This window comes from Gobius niger, assembly GCF_951799975.1.
Source record: "Gobius niger genome assembly, chromosome: 8".
NCBI classification, from domain to species: Eukaryota; Metazoa; Chordata; class Actinopteri; order Gobiiformes; family Gobiidae; genus Gobius; species Gobius niger.
Window position 1 is genome coordinate 37,561,146 of NC_136859.1, and position 18,884 is coordinate 37,580,029.

The window sequence follows — 18,884 nt, forward strand, 5'->3', positions numbered from 1 at the left end:
GTGTATTTTCATAATGTAGGTATTAAATGTCATGATGGCATTTGCGTTGCTGTTTTATTAGAGCAGTTGAAAAATATGGAAATGTAATGACAACGATGAGGAGAAGGAGGAAAGAAACATGTGCCAACACGGCGTGTGATCAGGGCAGACTTCACACATTGTTCATCAGACAAACGTATAACAATCATGATAAGTTCAGATGCCCTGTTCTCTGGAGCCGGTCACAGCAGAGAGAGAAGAGAAGGAAGGCTCAATACATTTCCAACACTATGGATCAGTGATCACCAGCTCCATTCTGCTCCGCACCGTCCCAAAAGGGCTGGGGGATGACAGGGTGCAGGTCGGGGTAGGTTTCCCCTATACATATTCAGTTGTTGAATTTCAGCATTTTGATTTGAACAGTGAGTCTAAGTAAGTCCTGTTTGCACACGGCTGTAGGGTACGTTGTCGACACAGGTTGATGCAGCTCCATGATGATAAATATAAAAGTGTGTTTCCCCTGTTTAAAAGACCACCAGCCGCCACTGTTGAACAAGTATTTACTTTAAATCCCAATGCTAAATCGATTTGTGTCTGAATAAGGACAGTATGAGCTGTGTGAGCTCTGACTTGTCCCTCGGCGCCGTATGTCCCGGGCTATTCCATTCTCTGTGGGTCGTGCGTCACCTCAGACAAACAGAGCTCATTCCTGCGCACTGACTCGACCCTGGTCATGAGCAAACACTGGGACAAAGCCCGCTCTGATAGGGAGGACTTCCTGCTCTTCCTCCTCAGATGCTCTGTGTAACATGAGTCCTCATCCACTCTGTCATGACCACTGCAGAAGCAGCACTTGTGGAGCTTCTCTTTAGGTAGGATCCAATTTTTACACAGTGTGCCTTTAAGAAAAAACATCTAATTTCATATAAAGTTCAGACAACAAATATGAGTTTACTTGAAATAACACAGGTGTTTTTTTCTTATCTTTAGTGAAAATATACTTACTTAATACTTTTACTTAACAAGTCAAAGTGACCCCGTATGCATATATAATGTAATAGATGTAATAATGAATGCACTATTACATCCAAAGTATCCACGAGAGGCGGGACTTTCCAGGTGGGTGATCAAAGGTGCCCTGCACAGAGGAGCTCTGTGGGGCCTGGCGGTGGAGCCCCCCTTCCCTCCTCGGAGACATAGCCCCACCAGCGTGTCCTGGGCCGTCCACGAGGCCTCCTCCCAAATCACCACATACTGTAGGTTTTAGTTTAAAAATAAAAGTATTGGACATTGGGATCAAGGTTGTAAGTAAATACTTTCAATGTATCCCATCAGAACAAAAAACTGAATACATTGTAGTAAGATGTGACAGTACAGTGGGAAGAAAAAGTACGTACAAATTCAACTTTGGGTCCTACAGTTCACAGAATATTTTTCCAGTAGGGCTGTGGAGCAAACCAAAGTTAAATAGTTTGGGAGGAAAACACAACGTTATGTGTGAAAAACTGGAACAGCACCAACATCTAAACCCTCCCCTCAATGTGAAGGAGCAGGAGAACCATGGTGTGGGGCCTGGACAACGTGATCTCATCAATGGAAATAATGTTCAGTAGTTGATCACATTTTGTAGAAAAGCCTGAGACATTCACAACAGCGTGTGAATAAGTAAGTGAACCCCTGTATAAAATAGCAGTTGATCCTTCTTTTGTAGCAATAACTGTGTTTCTGTAATAAAAATATGATCACATGTAAATGTTAGTGTGCTGTTAGTTTAAGCAGACACTGGTTAATCATTCTTTTGATTTTATTAGAGATCAATCCATATTTTTAGGACCAATATAGGCAGAAATTCTGGTAATATGACATAACTCATGACTACATTATGTACCTACAAAGTACTAATACAAGTTATTTCCTTGTGTGTCTAACTCATAGGCACAAGTTATTACAGATTGTTACAGAGCACATTCCATTGTACTAAATTTGGTACAATGTATCAAGATAGTGGAAAAGAAAGTGATACCGAAAATCTAAATGGTGTAACTTTTCCTTCCCACTGTAAATATAGCCAAAAACTACAGGAAAACTGCCACCGATGTCACGCACTGGCACCTGAAGGCTCACCACACTGAGATATATATATACACCACACTGAGATATATATATATACCACACTGAGATATATATATACACCACACTGAGATATATATATACACCACACTGAGATATATATATACACCACACTGAGATATATATATACACCACACTGAGATATATATATACACCACACTGAGATATATATATACACCACACTGAGATATATATATACACCACACTGAGATATATATATACACCACACTGAGATATATATATATACCACACTGAGATATATATATACGCCACACTGAGATATATATATACACCACACTGAGATATATATATACACCACACTGAGATATATATATACACACCACACTGAGATATATATATACACCACACTGAGATATATATATATACACCACACTGAGATATATATATACACCACACTGAGATATATATATACACCACACTGAGATATATATATACACCACACTGAGATATATATATACACCACACTGAGAGATATATATACACACCACACTGAGATATATATATACACCACACTGAGATATATATATTTTCATGGTAAGTCCTGTTGATATACACATACACTCTTACTGGATAATCGGGTTGTGATGGATTTCATGGGGAGGTTTTCCACATATCTCCTGGAATAAATGGACTGCTAGCTTCAGGCTAATGCTAGCATGTTTGGCACACATGTCACGCATGCGAACATTTAGCTCATCAGCGTCATGTCGTCACGAAATAGGGACGTCAATGAGATGATTTTGTCACTGTTTTTCACTTCTAGACCTCCACCTAAACCCAGCTAAGACCTACAAAACTAAACATGTAGGTAAAACTATCTTTTACCTTGCGTTGTTGCCGTGTTGTCATCAGATTTTTGCCACTTTTTCAGTGCTTTTTTTGTTACACTTCTGTTGCTTTTTCCAAAGGGATTTTGGATCTTGTTTTAAAATAAGCTGTTTATTATAGTCGAAGCCTCAATGCTAAAACAACCCGGTACAGACGATGGTGTAAGGACAGTTGTGTGCTCTGGCGCCTTTGTGAATGGTGGCAGGAGCTGAGGGCAGTGCTGGATACAGACTTTGTTGATCTCTGCTGCGTGGGTCAGATGTGGTTAACTCGGATCAAACGTGAGCACTTCCTGTGACCTCTAACCTCCGACTAACAGGTTTACACTAATCCTGTGTTTGCTCATGACTGTCTGCTCCGAGAGGAGAGTGAGTGAGAGCCAAGTCGTTCAAAGTTCCCTGAAGTTCTACGCCAACACTGCTGCAAGAAGATAGACTCTTTTAGCAGGCGAGAGCTTTATCTTGGACTACTTGTTTATAGAGCGCTAGAGTCGCCTCAGAGAGAGAGAGAGAGAGAGAGAGAGGAGTATTTACAACAGAATGAAGAACTCTAACAGAACCACAAATGTGCCCAGTCAAAGGAACCAGGGACACATGTCGGTTCTGGGGCATTTAGAGCTTTTCACAGATTGTTAAAGTGTGGTCTCCAAGCTTTTCAACAATGGGTAACTCATGGAAATCTGATCATATTTGGAGAAATGAGAGCAATTTGAAGTTAAAGACACAGAATTTTTCTAACCAGAGAAATCGGCTTCTAAACTTTTGGGCTGTTCTCACTTCTCTCTGCTGCTCGAGTGACAATAGAGCTCATTTACAACTCATTTAGATAAGCCATACCCACTCCCCCCGTAACGCTGTGAGGCACAGGGGGGAGAAAAGGCAAAAAGCAACAAATAAGTGCCATCAAAGACAAAACAAAAAGGTTTGCACACGGATAACATATAGATAAATGTCTCTTGCATAAATCCACTTCCCATAGAGCCGACCTCTACAGCAACTAGCAACACAATGACAACTAGCAACATTATCCCAACACACATGTGACCAGAGGGAAAGAAGAACTCACACACGGTCATCAGTGCCATGGACAATGACTACGTTATATTATCCGTAACCTGCACACACAGCTTACCACCAAAAACAACACACTGAACACACCACGCTAGCTTACACACCAACTAGCTTACAGCACAACAATGGCCTCATCAAAAAGCAAACAGGCACGATGGCACAAAACAAACTTTCATTCACCGTCTGAAGTGACCTTCGCGTGCCTTCTGCTCAGCAAACTCGTTCACTATTGGGGTAAATCCATTTCCATTTTTTTTGGTCAGCAGGGGGCGCTGTGCATGCTAACAGCCAGGGCCTCATCAGTCGCACTGGAAAAGTTAGACTGGAAAAGTTCACTGGCTTCACGCAGAAAAACAAACTTCTGGAGCAGTATTCCATGTAGTCGTATTCCATGTAGTAGTATTCCATGTAGTAGTATTCCATGTAGTAGTATTCCAGCGTTAGCATTCGGGTGTTCAAAGCGTTAGCAACAGCAGCCGACCTGAGTGAGACACACAGGAAGTGTTGCACAATCATGAAGTCACACACAATGACACGCCCCCACAGCGTGCGCTATTTCTGACTTTTTCACCCTGAGATTTCACACTTTTAAACAAACCAATACTGTTTTCTAAAACATGGTGAGGCTTCTTTGTGATCTCAACTAAAAGATTCTGCAAAAAAAACTCTTCTTTCTCGATTTGTGGGAAACTGAGTCGACTTGTGTCCCTGGTTCTCGCGACGGGGCACAATTGCTCTCGCTTTTAGACCGTTTTTATTTGACGATAATCGGCCTCATATTTTCAGTTTTGTGGTTAGATAGAATTATGCTGAGTTTGCGGAGGCGAAAGGAAACAGTACGATCACAGGCTCGACGATGCAGTCCCGATCAAAGCTTTAAGACAATTTTGCATGGTTGGATCTAACAAGGTTCAGAGTAAAACTTCAATATGCAACAGGAAGAAATTGGAGTGAGACAAAAACTAAACTGAGTAAACCTTTCATTGAACACAACAACTAAACTGAAATAGTTTTTGCAGCTGGTCTAAAGTGTAAGACCACATGTCTTTTTAAAGGTCAGATCTGGGCAAAAGTGTGGATTCAGTGGCATTTTCTGTTATAACATATATTACTGTCATAATGTCCTGAACCCTGTTACGATCCAACCATGCAAAATGTGAGTTTATTCCATGTTTTTCAACTAGTCTTAAACTTTTGATTGAGACTGTTGCAATATCTGCTTGTTTCACTCAGTATTTCGTCTGTTTCAGCCCAATGTAAAGGCGACAAAAGCAGAAGAGCAGGAGCTAAAGTTTGGACTGAAGTAAGCTCTGGAGCAGGAGCAGGGGCGGAGCTGACACAGGCATCAGAGGGACTGCGGCCCCACAGCAGAGGGGCCCCACTGGGACACTGACACAGGATTTTGACAGTACATAAAAAAAGGACATGAATATTGCTATATAAACAATGGTTCCATTAATTCAAACATTTTCATTTCTAAGCTTGATTGTTTTTGAATCGAAGCTAAATTTGTGCTCACCAGAAAAACCCGCCGAGAATCTCATGACTCACACACGTTGCTTGAATAAGATAAACTCTTCTAACGGAGAGGCTTAATCTTGGACTATTGTCAAGCCTTTGTAGTGTATTATGGGATAGCGATGATGTGCAGCTGTGTGAGGTGCAGGATAATGGCCGTCTGACGACACACCGGAGCCCGGGCCAGAGTCCAACAGGCCATGACACGTCCACACAGCTGCAAGAGCCCGTTCAGAGGCCCGTCCACCCGTCCCAGTGTTCAGAGGCCCTTCCACCCTTCCCAGTGTTCAGAGGCCCATCCACCCGTCCCAGTGTTCAGAGGCCCTTCCACCCTTCCCAGTGTTCAGAGGCCCTTCCACCCTTCCCAGTGTTCAGAGGCCCATCCACCCTTCCCAGTGTTCAGAGGCCCGTCCACCCTTCCCAGTGTTCAGAGGCCCATCCACCCTTCCCAGTGTTCAGAGGCCCATCCACCCTTCCCAGTGTTCAGAGGCCCATCCACCCTTCCCAGTGTTCAGAGGCCCGTCCACCCTTCCCAGTGTTCAGAGGCCCATCCACCCGTCCCAGTGTTCAGAGGCCCGTCCACCCTTCCCAGTGTTCAGAGGCCCTTCCACCCTTCCCAGTGTTCAGAGGCCCTTCCACCCTTCCCAGTGTTCAGAGGCCCGTCCACCCTTCCCAGTGTTCAGAGGCCCTTCCACCCTTCCCAGTGTTCAGAGGCCCTTCCACCCTTCCCAGTGTTCAGAGGCCCATCCACCCTTCCCAGTGTTCAGAGGCCCGTCCACCCTTCCCAGTGTTCAGAGGCCCATCCACCCTTCCCAGTGTTCAGAGGCCCATCCACCCTTCCCAGTGTTCAGAGGCCCATCCACCCTTCCCAGTGTTCAGAGGCCCATCCACCCTTCCCAGTGTTCAGAGGCCCGTCCACCCTTCCCAGTGTTCAGAGGCCCATCCACCCGTCCCAGTGTTCACATGTGTACTTGAGTCTACAGGCGGCGTGGTGGCACAGTGGTTGGCTGGTTTAGTTCATTTTGACGCACTATCCAACAAAGTGCTGCGAATGAAGGTAAAACAAGTCCTACATACAAGACGAGTGCCAGTCAAAGGAGGTGAGGGACAGACCTAATGTACATGTTTTGATTTATTTACTGTATTTGATGCTCAACAAACAGTACTAGTAGCTACTTCTTTTAACATCATTTTTTATTGCATGAATCCCCTTGAACTCGTGTTCATTCAGTCGTCTGTATGTGCCCGCTATGTTAATCACAACGGTGGCCTAAAGTAAGCCGATACATCAGGCCGATATATGAGTATTCTACAATATCGGCCGATATCTGGAACCGTAGGTGAGAGCGACTTCCATTGGAAAGAGCTCAGTGAAAGTCTCTCCCACAGCGTCCCCGGCCTCAGAGCAGAAACATGACGGTGACCACGTGTTTGACCCGATTGAAGCTGGACCCCTTTAAATGTAATTTTATATTCAAAATATGTCGATGGTTTTTTAGATATAATTGATTCTTTTTTGCATGCGTGTTGCCACTGACGTGCACGCACGCCTCAAAGCTCTACAGTAAATAGTAAATAAATAGTTCAAAGACGGAACCAGCACAAACAGCACAATATATAAATTTAAGTATGATGAGGGGCCAGGTTCACTGAGGTAGTTACACCTTGGTTGTATTTTATATTTTCTATGTTGCTTATCATTTCAGAACCATAAGAGAAAGAGACGTACTACCAATCTGCAGATGTTTGTCTGTGAAATGAGCTCCCTCTGAAGTGAATAAATCAGCCCTATGCCCCTCATACAGCGCCCCCTGCGGTCACAGTTCAACACTGACACGTTAAGAAGCAGCACAGGATTATACCCATGGTGCATATCGGCATCGGCCTTAGAAAAACCCACATCCGTCGACCCAAACACGTCAAACTAAGAGCACGCGGCCCACTTGGAGACACACACATTGTGACGTGTGGACGAGCTGATTCAGCACACAGTGTTGTTGTTGCTCGGGCTGAACACACGCCTCTCGGTAATTGCAGGTGCTTTGGGCGCCGGAGCAAAAACAATGGTTATTCCTGAACTGTGTCGTGACATGTCAGTTAAACATAGGAGTTCAACACGTCACAAATCATACGGCACAAACCAACACGTGACAGACTGCAGCCAAGTCCAGTTCAGACGCTTTCTGTTTTGTTTTGTTGCTTTTTTATTGTATTAGTGTTGGTTTTTGTCATGTGTCATGTGCTCTTTTGTCGTTTTGTAGTGTTTTTAATGCTTTTTTCATCGCTTTTCTCCTTTCTCTATGTTGATGCTTTTTTGTCACATTTTTGTTTCCAGCTTATAGGCTGGGGCAACGTCTCATTTGAAAGCTAAGGCCTTGTAGTTTCTGAATAAATGATTCAAAGAGATTTATTTGTCAATACATTGATGTTGTGGAGCGGGGGGGGGAGTACGGAGTGGAAGAAGGGAGGGCAGGGAAGGGAGGGAGTTCAGCTTCCTGATAGCCTGGTGGATAAAACTGTTCTTCAGTCGACTGGACCTGGCCCGTGGATTCCGCAGTCTCCTCCCTGAAGAGACTGTGTGATGGTGGAGTACATGTCCTTCATGGGGGGGAGAGGAGCTCCGCAGACCTTCTCCGCTGCTCTCACGATGTGCTGGAGGCTCCGAGTGTACGTGAGTAAAACACAGCTCACAGGTGGTGACGGCAGGCAGCCAAAAGCTCATATTTCAAGTAAACTGGTGCTTGTTACTAATTTGTGCTGTAATGAGTCTTTTAAGTGCAAACATGCTTGCTCTGATGGCCACACGTGCTCTGGGATTCGAACCCGGGACCGTGCTGTGAGGCGCCACACGTGTTTGTATGGGGAACGATCAAGACGACTTTCACAAACATTACCACTCTTTACTCTTAATCTATTCTCTGTGGACGGCCCCAAACCCTCGGAGGTCCACTTTCGCCTCATGCATTATGTATGTGTGCGTGTGTGTGTGTGTGCGTGTGTGTGTGTGTGTGTGTGTGTGTGTGTGTGTGGTAAAAAGCACCCAATTAGTCCACAGCTCCACCAGGACGGGCCTTTGAAATGAACGCACCGGGGAGAGGGTGTTGGTAAAGTCAACCGCGCTCTAAACACGCGGTCCGCGGGGTATTCCCAATGCGGGCGGGGCGGGGGTGTAGCGGCCCGTTTAGAGACGCGCTCTTGTGTGTGTGTGTGTGTGTGTGTGCGTGTAGTTCCTTCCATTACAATACAAATGAATAGGGAAGTCAGGCGCAATACTATAATATGTATTAAATCATTTCTGTGGTTTCTTTATCATGAACATCTTAGATTATGTTTAGTGGCCATTGGATGTGTATCTGAGCCACAAAGAGTAACTGAACTGAACATGAGTTAGCATTTCACTCAGAGGACACTTTTTCAGGCTAATGTCCGTCCATTAATGATTTCCTTTGACATCACCAATGGTTGACAGCAGCTGAAAACATCTGGATCGTTCATAATTCGTGATGTTTGATGGCCAATGCTAACGGCTACAAGTAAAATTCATTCAGCAGGCTAGTGCTAACGGCTATAGGGAAAATACATTGAGCGGGATCATGCTAACAGCTTTATAGTTTTATTATCATTATTTTTATTATCATTCTTGTTATTATTATCATCATTATCATTATCATTATTATTATTATTATTACTATTATTATTATGAGAGCACCAGTCTCTGTATTCAGGAGTTTAAAAAAGGTCTTCAAATGAAACTGAAGATCCACAATAATCACTTCGTCAGTCACATCTCACCAAAACATACCGGGGGTCAAGGACGAACGGTTATGTGTGGCCCAACTAAAGCACACAATGGCAGTAGACACCAACCCCAAACCCCTGGGTTAGAGGGACCCCTCACTCTAACTCACAGCAGTGTGATGGCTCGGAGCTAAAGCCCAGGATCAGTGTTCATGTGCTGCCCTCTGGTGGACGACAAGGTGCACTGCTTTGTTTTTGGCGGAACTATTGACAATGAGGAGAAAACAAGTCAGATAAGAATGACCACTTTACCAGCTAAAACATGAGGAACAAGCAACAAAGATTGATTTTTTTTATTAACCATTTTTGTGGTGGCCCTCGACAGCCATTTTAAATATAACAAGAACAATATGTACCATAAAAAATGATCATAAAATAGTTTTAAGTTGAAAAAATGTCCCACATTAAACAAACTCACCCAACAAGTCATGAGCACCTTCTCATGACAGTAGGCCTCATCATTCAGTCCAGTTTATAACCTCTTAACCCCCACCTGAACCGAGCGCATTTTCTCCAGTTCAGCTTTACCCAAATCTGAAGAAAAAACCTGTTATAATAGTGACGAAAGGAGCAAAAGAGCATTAGAAACGTTAACTTAACACGACAAAGCAGAGACAATAACATAACTAAGTTTGAGTGAGGAAAAAGCAACATAAAAGCCACAAAAAATTACGGAAATGTGACCAAAAAAAGCCACAAAAAACTATTAAAAAATCTTAAACAAAAAAGCGTAAAAACGTTTAAAAATGTGATTAAAACGTGGTGACAACCCAACGAGGAAGTTCAGTTGAGGTGTTCACTGACCAGGCTCTTCAATGGAGAAGCTTTTAGATTTGGGTGAAGCCGAACTGGAGAAAATGCACTGGGTTAAAGTGGAGATCATGTGAGTGTGGGAAAATAATCCTGCTGCTGTCTGTTGTTCACCTGTTTGCCAGCAGAGGGCGGTGTTGCAGCTTGGATCACAGCTCACACTGGGCCCAAAACCAAAAAGAGCTTTTTATCTGATAATTTCAATCATCTCTGTTTTTATTTTACAAATGTGTTTAAGCGTTGGTGGTTTTATCTCACAGATACAGAACGTAGTGAACTTATTACTTTACAAAACGGCACAAAAACAACCCGGAGCGAGGCCTGTGTGACGGAGCAGAACAGAGCCCATGTGTCTGAACCTCGGGACCAAGCACAGTCTCTCCAGCGCGGCCTCACCAAACAAAAGCTTCAGGAAAAAAAGAGTGAAAACAGTAAAAGAGCTACAAAAACATGAGAAAAAAAAGCATGAAAAAGAGGCAATAACGTGACTAAAACGAAGGCGAAAACGCAACAAAAGAGTGACAAAAAACATGATAAACAAGAAGATGTGTGACAAAAACACACAAAAAAAGAACGACAAAAATGTAACAAAAACGTGGCAAGAAAGCAATGAAAAAAAAGAAAATGGCAAAGTGACGACAAAGGTGGCAACAAGCAGGAAAAAAGATCTCTTTAGAGGAGTTTTGTTGCTTTCAAATAAGCTGTTGCTCGGACCTATAGGCTGTAACCTTTTAGATTTGGGTAAAGCTGAACTGGAGAAGATGCACTCGGTTAATGAGATGTGATAAATACATTTTGTAAAACAGTAATGCAACATTAACATGTAATGAAAACATGAGAGCGGCAAAAACGTGATGAAAAAGCAATAAAAAAGTGACAAAAATGTGTGACAAAAACACAAACATTCCATGAAAATGAGGATGAAAATGCAACAAAAGAGCAAAAAAAACCTGGCAAAAAAACAATCGATACAAAGGCGACAAAAAAATGCAAAAAATGTGTGATGAAAATGAAAAAAAGGAAAGGGACGACAACGCGAGGAAAAAGCTCCATTTAGAGGAGTTTTGTAGGTCTTAGCTTTCAAATGAGGTGCTACTCTGGCCTATGCCTTTTACCTTTTAGATTTGGGTGAAGCTGTAAATGCACTCGGGGTTAAAGGAACAGGCCACTGTTTTAACATACAGAGATATGTTCCTACCTGAGCTTAGACGAGTTCATGTGTACCTGTCTGGTCTTCACGCATGTCCTCAGTCATGTAAACACAGCGCAGACGGCGTTAGCATTTAGCCTCTCCTCCTCTGTAGCTCCAAACCAGGTGAAGATAGAAGCTACCAAGCTCTTCCACGTTTCCCGATTTAAATATGATTACATGAAGTGTTCCACTACAAAGTATAATTACACAAAATCTAACAATGTGGATTTACTAAGACGAGTTCATTTGTTCCAGACGGGTACAAATGAACTCGTCTAAGCTCAGGTAAGAACATATATGTAAAAACGGTGGCCTGTTCCTTTAAGAGGTTGAGATCTGTTTGGTTATTCAGTGTGTTGTAAAAGCAGACATGTGTAAAGAACATTTATCTGCTAATTATAGTCTTTTTTAAATCAAATCGCAGCTAATTGTTGAGCAAGTCGCCTCTGAACTCATCCCTGTGAAGGATTACGAGGCTAAAAAGCATTTCAACCTGGACAGACTCAGACAGACAAAAGCAGCGATTAGGAAGATTTATTGTGGATGTGTGGATGGTGGTAGTGGTGGTAGTGGTAGTGATAGCGATGGTGGTGGTTATGGTGGTGCGGCAGCGGCGTTTGGGTACGGAAGGTGGCGGTGGTGTGGATGGTGGCAGTGGTGGTGGTAGTAGTTGTGGCGTTTGTAGTGACAGCGGCACTAATGGTACGAATTGTAGCTTAAAATAGTCTACTGGCTTATGTCATATGTGTGTTGTTTTGTCTCTTTTCTTTTTCTTTTTTCTTTTTTTTCTTTTCTTTAAATGTATTGTGTCCTCTCTGCACATTTGTAAAATATGCACTTTTTGCAATAAAAAATAAAACAAAAATAAAAATAAAAAAGGAAGATTTATTAAGAGAATAATCGTTTTTTGCCGATCAGACCCCGGTGGTAACATCGATGTATGAAAGTCAGTATGGATGATCAGATTGGGGTTAGGGATGTCTTCCCCCGGAGCCTGGACACTGGTGGTGGTATGTGTGCACGAAAGAGGTGGTGATGGGGCGGAGGTGGGTCGCAGCACAGCTGGGAAGTGAACGAACCATGATTGCTAGAGGCTTAAAAGCAGGACCGAGGGCGATGATTGGCTGCTACTGGGGTGCAGCTCTTACGCTGATGGCTGAGGTGGAGGTTGTGGCCCTCTCGGAAGTGCTCATTGGCTAGAGGTGATGCTGAAATCGGTCTCCCAGGTCGAGTTAACGCCGAGGCTTCATTTGTCCGGTTTATCCCAGACTTGACCGAGCGCATTTTCTCCAGTTGGACTTCTGGCCGTGTTGTCATCACTTTTTAAACTTCTTTTTCATCGCTTTTTTCATCACATTTTTGTAACTCTTCTACAACTTTCATGTTACATTTTTGTTTGTTTTTTGTTGCTTTTTTAACACCTATTTTGTTCTTCAGTTCTTTCGTTGATTTCTAGAAAAAATGCCATCTTATCTTAGAAAAATAGCTTGAATTGTACTTGAATATAAATATACACTGTAATGCTGATTTTGATACAGTTTGCTAATGGAACAGCATCAATTTGCCTAAAATGAGAGAAATGAACGCTTAAAATAAGACAAAAAAAACCTTGAAATGAGACAAAATAGTCAAAGACAAGAAAAATCTGTCCAGTTCCATTGACAGTTTTATTTCAAGACGAGTCAAACCTGCATCAAAATCTATATTTCAAGCACTTTTGAAACAAGACTTTCCAGTGTTTTGTGTCTCTTATGTCATATTTCTGTTTTTGTCTCTGTTTTGATGCTTTTTCCGAGAAGCTTTTAGATTTGGGTAAAGCCAAACTGGAGACAATGTGCTGGGTTCAGGCAGGGCTTGAATGGTTGATGACAGACCTTCAGGACGTTTCCTCTGATTGAAATACAACACTTACACTTCATGAGAAACAAACATGAATGCGTTGAACGTTTCTTTTCCGTTCCCCTCTCCCCGCGTCGCTGGATCGACTGTGACAAACTTTTCCAGGTCGTCTGGGTGGCACATGTGGGTTAGCTCGGGGCCGGCGGCGCCACTGTAAGAGCGTGTAATCATCTTTATCATTATTTAACATTGCGGCTCTTTGATGTGGCTGTTTGGGGCTGAGGAGCTCGGAGCGAAGCGCTTCACCGGCTCAGCCCACGAGGATCCACGTAAACACCATCAACTTTTCATCTGCCGCCTATTTATACACAGAGGCCACACAAATTAGGCTGTTTAGTCTTCTAATGGCATTTGAATATCGGAGAAATCACGGCAAATCATTTGAGACGACGCTTCTTTTGTCTTTTCCTGGAGAAAAACAGGAGATAAAAAGAGTCTAAATATAAGACATTTTATCAAGACCGAATGTCATTTTAATGTCATTATGTTCATTATCAATACTAGGCCGACATTTCATTAACACATGAATACACATGTCTATGTGAAAAGTGCAGTTTGTAGTTTGTAATAAAGTGCTCTGTCTGTTCAGCCCTTAGTGATCGATTAATCCATGATTATAACATTTGATCAATCATAAGTTAAAGGTCAAAGGTCCTGGACCTGATTCAGTTATTTATGTTTTATTACAAATACTCATTTAGAATGTTAGTCGTGGCTCAAACTCAAATTACTAATTGTATTAACATAAACCAACCAACCAACCAACCAACCAACCAAACAAACAAACAAACAAACAAACAAACAAACAAACAAACAAACAAACAAACAAACAAACAAACAAACAAACAAACAAACAAACAAACAACCTGCAGGGGTGAAAGCACTTTTGTTTTGTTCTTTCCATGTATGTTTCAGAACCTCTTTTATGCCGTACCTTTTACAACAAACGCCCTCGCTTTTACTTTGAAAGCCCAACAGGAAGTGCTCAGTTCTTTTGTTGCTACTTGACAAACAGGGAAACTTCAGAAAGATTTACTGTTGTTTTTATAAAGGATTTAACATTTCCAAGACCTGGATAAACAGGGCGTTGGTGACGAGAGAGATTGAAGCGAGGAGGATTTGTTTGTTCACCTCGTTCACAGGTAAACGAAGTCCACGCCGTGACAGTGTCCCGTCAGTAAAGTCAGCAGAGCCCGGTTCAGCGGCGCCTCATGTCAATGTGACAGTGGAGATCACTCTGAGAATCTTCTCACAACCAAACTCACCTAAAAGTAACAGGAGATGTAACAAAGATAGAGTGTTTGTGCCTCCCCTGGCCTCCTGATGATCGTCGCTTTGACCTGCTCAGTTTTGGTTGGCTGAGCACAAGCCCCGCCCCCCCTTTCCAGCGCTGCAGAAGAGGAACTTGTTTGAACTGGGGGTCCCATTTGTATTCGGCGAAACATATGGCGGAGCCGCGGAAGCCACGGGCCATGCCTTCATTACCCCATCTCTCCGTTTCATCAGCTCCCTGGCCGCCCGCCGAGCCCCGCCGAGCCCCGCCTTCTGTCCCCGAGGCTCGGAGACGGGGCCCGTCGCGCAGGCCCCTCAGGTGACGGGCCGAGAGCCGCCTCTGGAGCATCGCCCTGTGGACGTGAGGGAGGCCTGGGACACATGTGCTCCTCACCAGCTTTCACTCAAACACATGAACGGGAGTCACTGTTCTTCACAGGCTCTTGATTTGATTAAAGGCTCAAAGTTTTTCTTTTTTTGAAGATTTTGGCTTTAACTAACCTTAAAACAAATATGTGAGTAGTAGTTCCAGTTAGCGACTTTGTGCACGACCCTGATCTGACAAGTTCAAATAAAAACTCTGAAAAACCAACAGTTATTTTTGCAAAATGTTGGGCATGAAAGTAATGACCAATTTTTTCCACTTTTTCTCCAATGTTTTCCACTTTTCCCCCCAATTTCTCCCCACACACAGCTTTTTCATCAACATCTGATGACCAACAGCATCAAGATGTAATTTTACCAGTATTATCTAAAGTGTTTTTTTTACTGCTATTGTCTAATGGTGCCCAGCTCCAGTCATTAGACTCACCGCAGTTGTTTTATCTCGAGATCCGTATTCAAATATTCAAATCCCGCCGGTTTGTTTCCATGGCGTCCTGTCGTGGGCTGGGGGCCTCTGTCGGAGCCTGTTTGCTCGTGGTTAAGTGGCGTGTAACTGACTGTGACATTATTTAAATCTGATAACTGCCGGGACAATGATAACAAAGGGCCGCGTGTGTGTTTCCCTCGTGAGCGGAGGACGGGGTGTGTTCTCGGCCTGCACACTTCCACGGCTCTGTTTGTGAAACGTGTCGCACTAACACGCAGATGTCAAAGCCAGAAAAGAAGGTTTTAAATCACGGGTGAAGCTGCGTTCGCCGTGCTCTCTCGGCGCTGCTGCGGCCGCCATGGAGGGAAGGCAGCTCCATCTGTGAGTCTGATCGTAGTGAGAATGAGACTATTTTATTGTTAACCTCTTGTGCAGGCGCAGTCTGTGGGCATCTTTTCCATCCAATCAAGTGAAGGCAACCAGATTCAGATCGGGGCGGACCTGCAGCGTATTGGAATAAAATGGGGGAGCCTCCGGATGAGCTCAGTCAGTGAGGTCAACCTGAGAGTTGGTTTTGTGGTCTCCATCAGAGCCAGCTGCTGTTTTGTGACAATATTTCCTGTTCTTTCCCCGTAACTTATCTTGTGAAGAAAACAAGTCACCCGTTTAACTGGAGCCAAGACCTGTTTCGCCCACTTCAGAGCGCGGCGCCGCCGAAAAGTCTGTTTGTGCAAAGAACTTTCAGCCCTTGGGCTTACGGTGTTTTCAATAAAATCTATAATTTCCTCAGGAGCGAATTTGCGTTTGATAGATGAGGCCTCTATTCAACAGGACATTGCTCTTTATTTACATTTGTAACCAAGGATCATGAATGTGGATGGAATGTGATGATTCAGGGCAGAGGCTTCAGGCGACGGCTATGTTACGATTAAAGGCACAAATTATTATAGATAAATCTAAATCTAACTAGAGAGAGAGAAAACAGTGCTGTAAGAACGCTCTCTCACTGAATCACCTCTAATCATCATGAAAGGACACGCTCTGCTGCCACCTCCACGTTTTGTCCAAAATCCTCCTCCACCAACATCACGAATGTCATGATGTCAAAGTAATGTGACAAATGTTGGGAAAATGCCACTCGTAATGCATCGGCCTCTTCTGCTTTTGCTCATCCGCGCATCTACATCACTTTGGCTTTCAGATTACACTGGACCAGGCCTTGGTCTGGACCGACACCGCCTCATATTCCTGGAGCAAAGAGTGAACCACAAACTTTGGATCAAACCAGTGGTTTAGGGATCTTTCTGATCTGTCATTTTGACGGACAGGGTCTTAAAACACCCACCAGGAGCTCTTTTCATCATTCATCTCACATATGCATGACTTAGACGTTTAAACGGGTTTATACTGGACCTATTATTTATGAACAAGCAGATATTGCAGGGTGAGTGGAGCTTAAAGGGACACTGCGTAACATTTTGGGCTATTACTGCAGTGAATAATCAAAGAATGGATTTGGTTGAGGACCTAGCCTATGTAAATCTCAAAATCTACTGACTTTAGTGAACATCTCCATGGAGACGAGCTATCTATATATCTGAACATGATTTTTGCAGCAAAAATGTGTTAAACTCGTGCGTTAAAGTCTCTAAGGCGGACGACTTATTCATTACTCGCCTATATTAAGGCTCTCTGACAGAAATGCAGATTGGAGCTCCTTATTAGCAGGAACACTGTGGACAACAAGGCAACATTTAGATGTTTGTGCGTATAAAGTGTTTGGTCTGTGACCTCTTACAGCACCTCTGTCCTCTCTCTGTCCACGGTGTGAGCGTGCATCATGTACGAACTGTTGAAGAAACACACACAGAAGGCAAAAGCGTGTGGCGGTGGCTCCACAAGGGTGTCGCAGCGGTGCTTTGCCACGCACACACGTTCACTTGATTTTCAATCTGTCAAAATGAAGGACGGCCTTCAAAAAAAGAAATAAATGATGAATCGTTTTAACGCAACCTCTGGTACGAACCTTTGTTTGTGCGTCAATCTTCCTCGTGGGCAACAACATGTGAGTGTGAATGGTCTGTATTGTGTGAGGTGAGACATAAAAGACCCTCAGCTTAGAGAGTATCCAATCAAACATACATCACATGATATATAATATTAAATGTATAAAATATTGTCTCACGATCTTCTTCAGTGTTTCACGACTGCCACGTTGAAACCTTTGCTGCACGGGTCAAAGTGTGTGGGGAAACACGTCCGTAAATCCATGGTCATGATCTGCAGGAGACTGTGTGGGGACAAAAGGTCAGCGATGCACTGACCGGCCTGACCACGCAGCGCCTGGAAAGTCAGGACTACACACTACAAACAGAATGGCAGTAATGGACGCGAGACGAGATGAAAGCGTGGACACAAGTGAACAAACTCCATGCCCCTGTGTAGCTGTTTTCCCTCCTCGTGCAGAAGTGCGTACTGTCAGCGCTTTGACAAAGTTACGGATGTGGACAGACGTGGCGCCGCGTTGCGTAAGGAGTTCGCCGTCGCCTTTGGAAACATTACCCTTAAACACGAGCCAATACAAACCCCTCTGCTCGGCTAAGTAAACACTCCGCTCAAATACTGGTTTAATTAATATCCTTTTTATCCTAATTATTCCATCTGAGCCAATAAAGAGTCATTTTTGCGGCGGCTTCCTTGAACTCCCTCGGCGCGGAGGGCCCGGTAAACAGGAAGAGCGCGTCATTAGGCGTCTGAGCAACCCGAAAAGGCCTTTAATAAGTAATGGGCGCCCGAGATCACAGGAACCGCGCGAGCAACAAAACGGCGGCGCGCTGGGGTCTCGTTTTTTGATACGGACGCTTAATAATTTAATGTGTGTAATGGCGGAGTTACAGGAAAGCACAATGGCGGAGACGGGGGGAGGGACGGGGGTAATTACCAGAGTGGAAGACGCGGTCAGCAGTTTGACGTTTGACTTACAGGTACGGGAGTAAAACTTCAGTCAGATCCACTTTAACTTTCCTACTCGCATGGCCTCACTGCCTTTTGGGTCATTCCATGTCACGTCAACAAATGGGAGGCTCTGTGCGCTCACGTTGAAGAAAATGACTAAAGTCCACTTCCAAATTCCTCCAATAATAGCTCCTATGTCCTGATCCTAGCTCCTATCCCCTTATCACGTGATGAGGTCTATCAATAGGGCATCTAAATAAATACTGCTGTTGTAGGGATGTTGTCAGGAGTTTGTGTTGCTGTCTTTAGTTCTTAACACATTGAGGCCGCGCTGTTTTGGGGATTTAGCTGTCGAGTGCTAACAATCCAGACAATTTTTCATAATATTTGTCGCACCACAGCGTATTCTATGTTATAGCTGTGGACACAGGCTACGGCTCGATTGAAAGGTGAGACTCTAAGCTCTCCGTAGGTGAAAACAGTTTAATTCTACGTGCCTCGGTTCCTGAGAAATCTAAGCTAAACAGAGGCTAGTTTTAATGAAAATCACAGATTTTTTTTCTGAAACGGAGATAATGTGTCTTTTATGAAACACTCTCCT

At 43.6% G+C, this 18,884-nt stretch overlaps 1 long non-coding RNA gene across 1 annotated transcript in view; it reads left to right on the forward strand.

Annotated features, from left to right (window-relative positions):
- LOC306967303 overlaps positions 1–18,884 on the forward strand; it is a 157,978-nt gene that overhangs the window by 66,905 nt on the left and 72,189 nt on the right. Inside the window, exon 2 of the long non-coding RNA XR_013793175.1 lies at positions 11,358–11,429. This is a non-coding gene — a long non-coding RNA (uncharacterized lncRNA). The remainder of the gene's footprint in view (positions 1–11,357; positions 11,430–18,884) is intronic.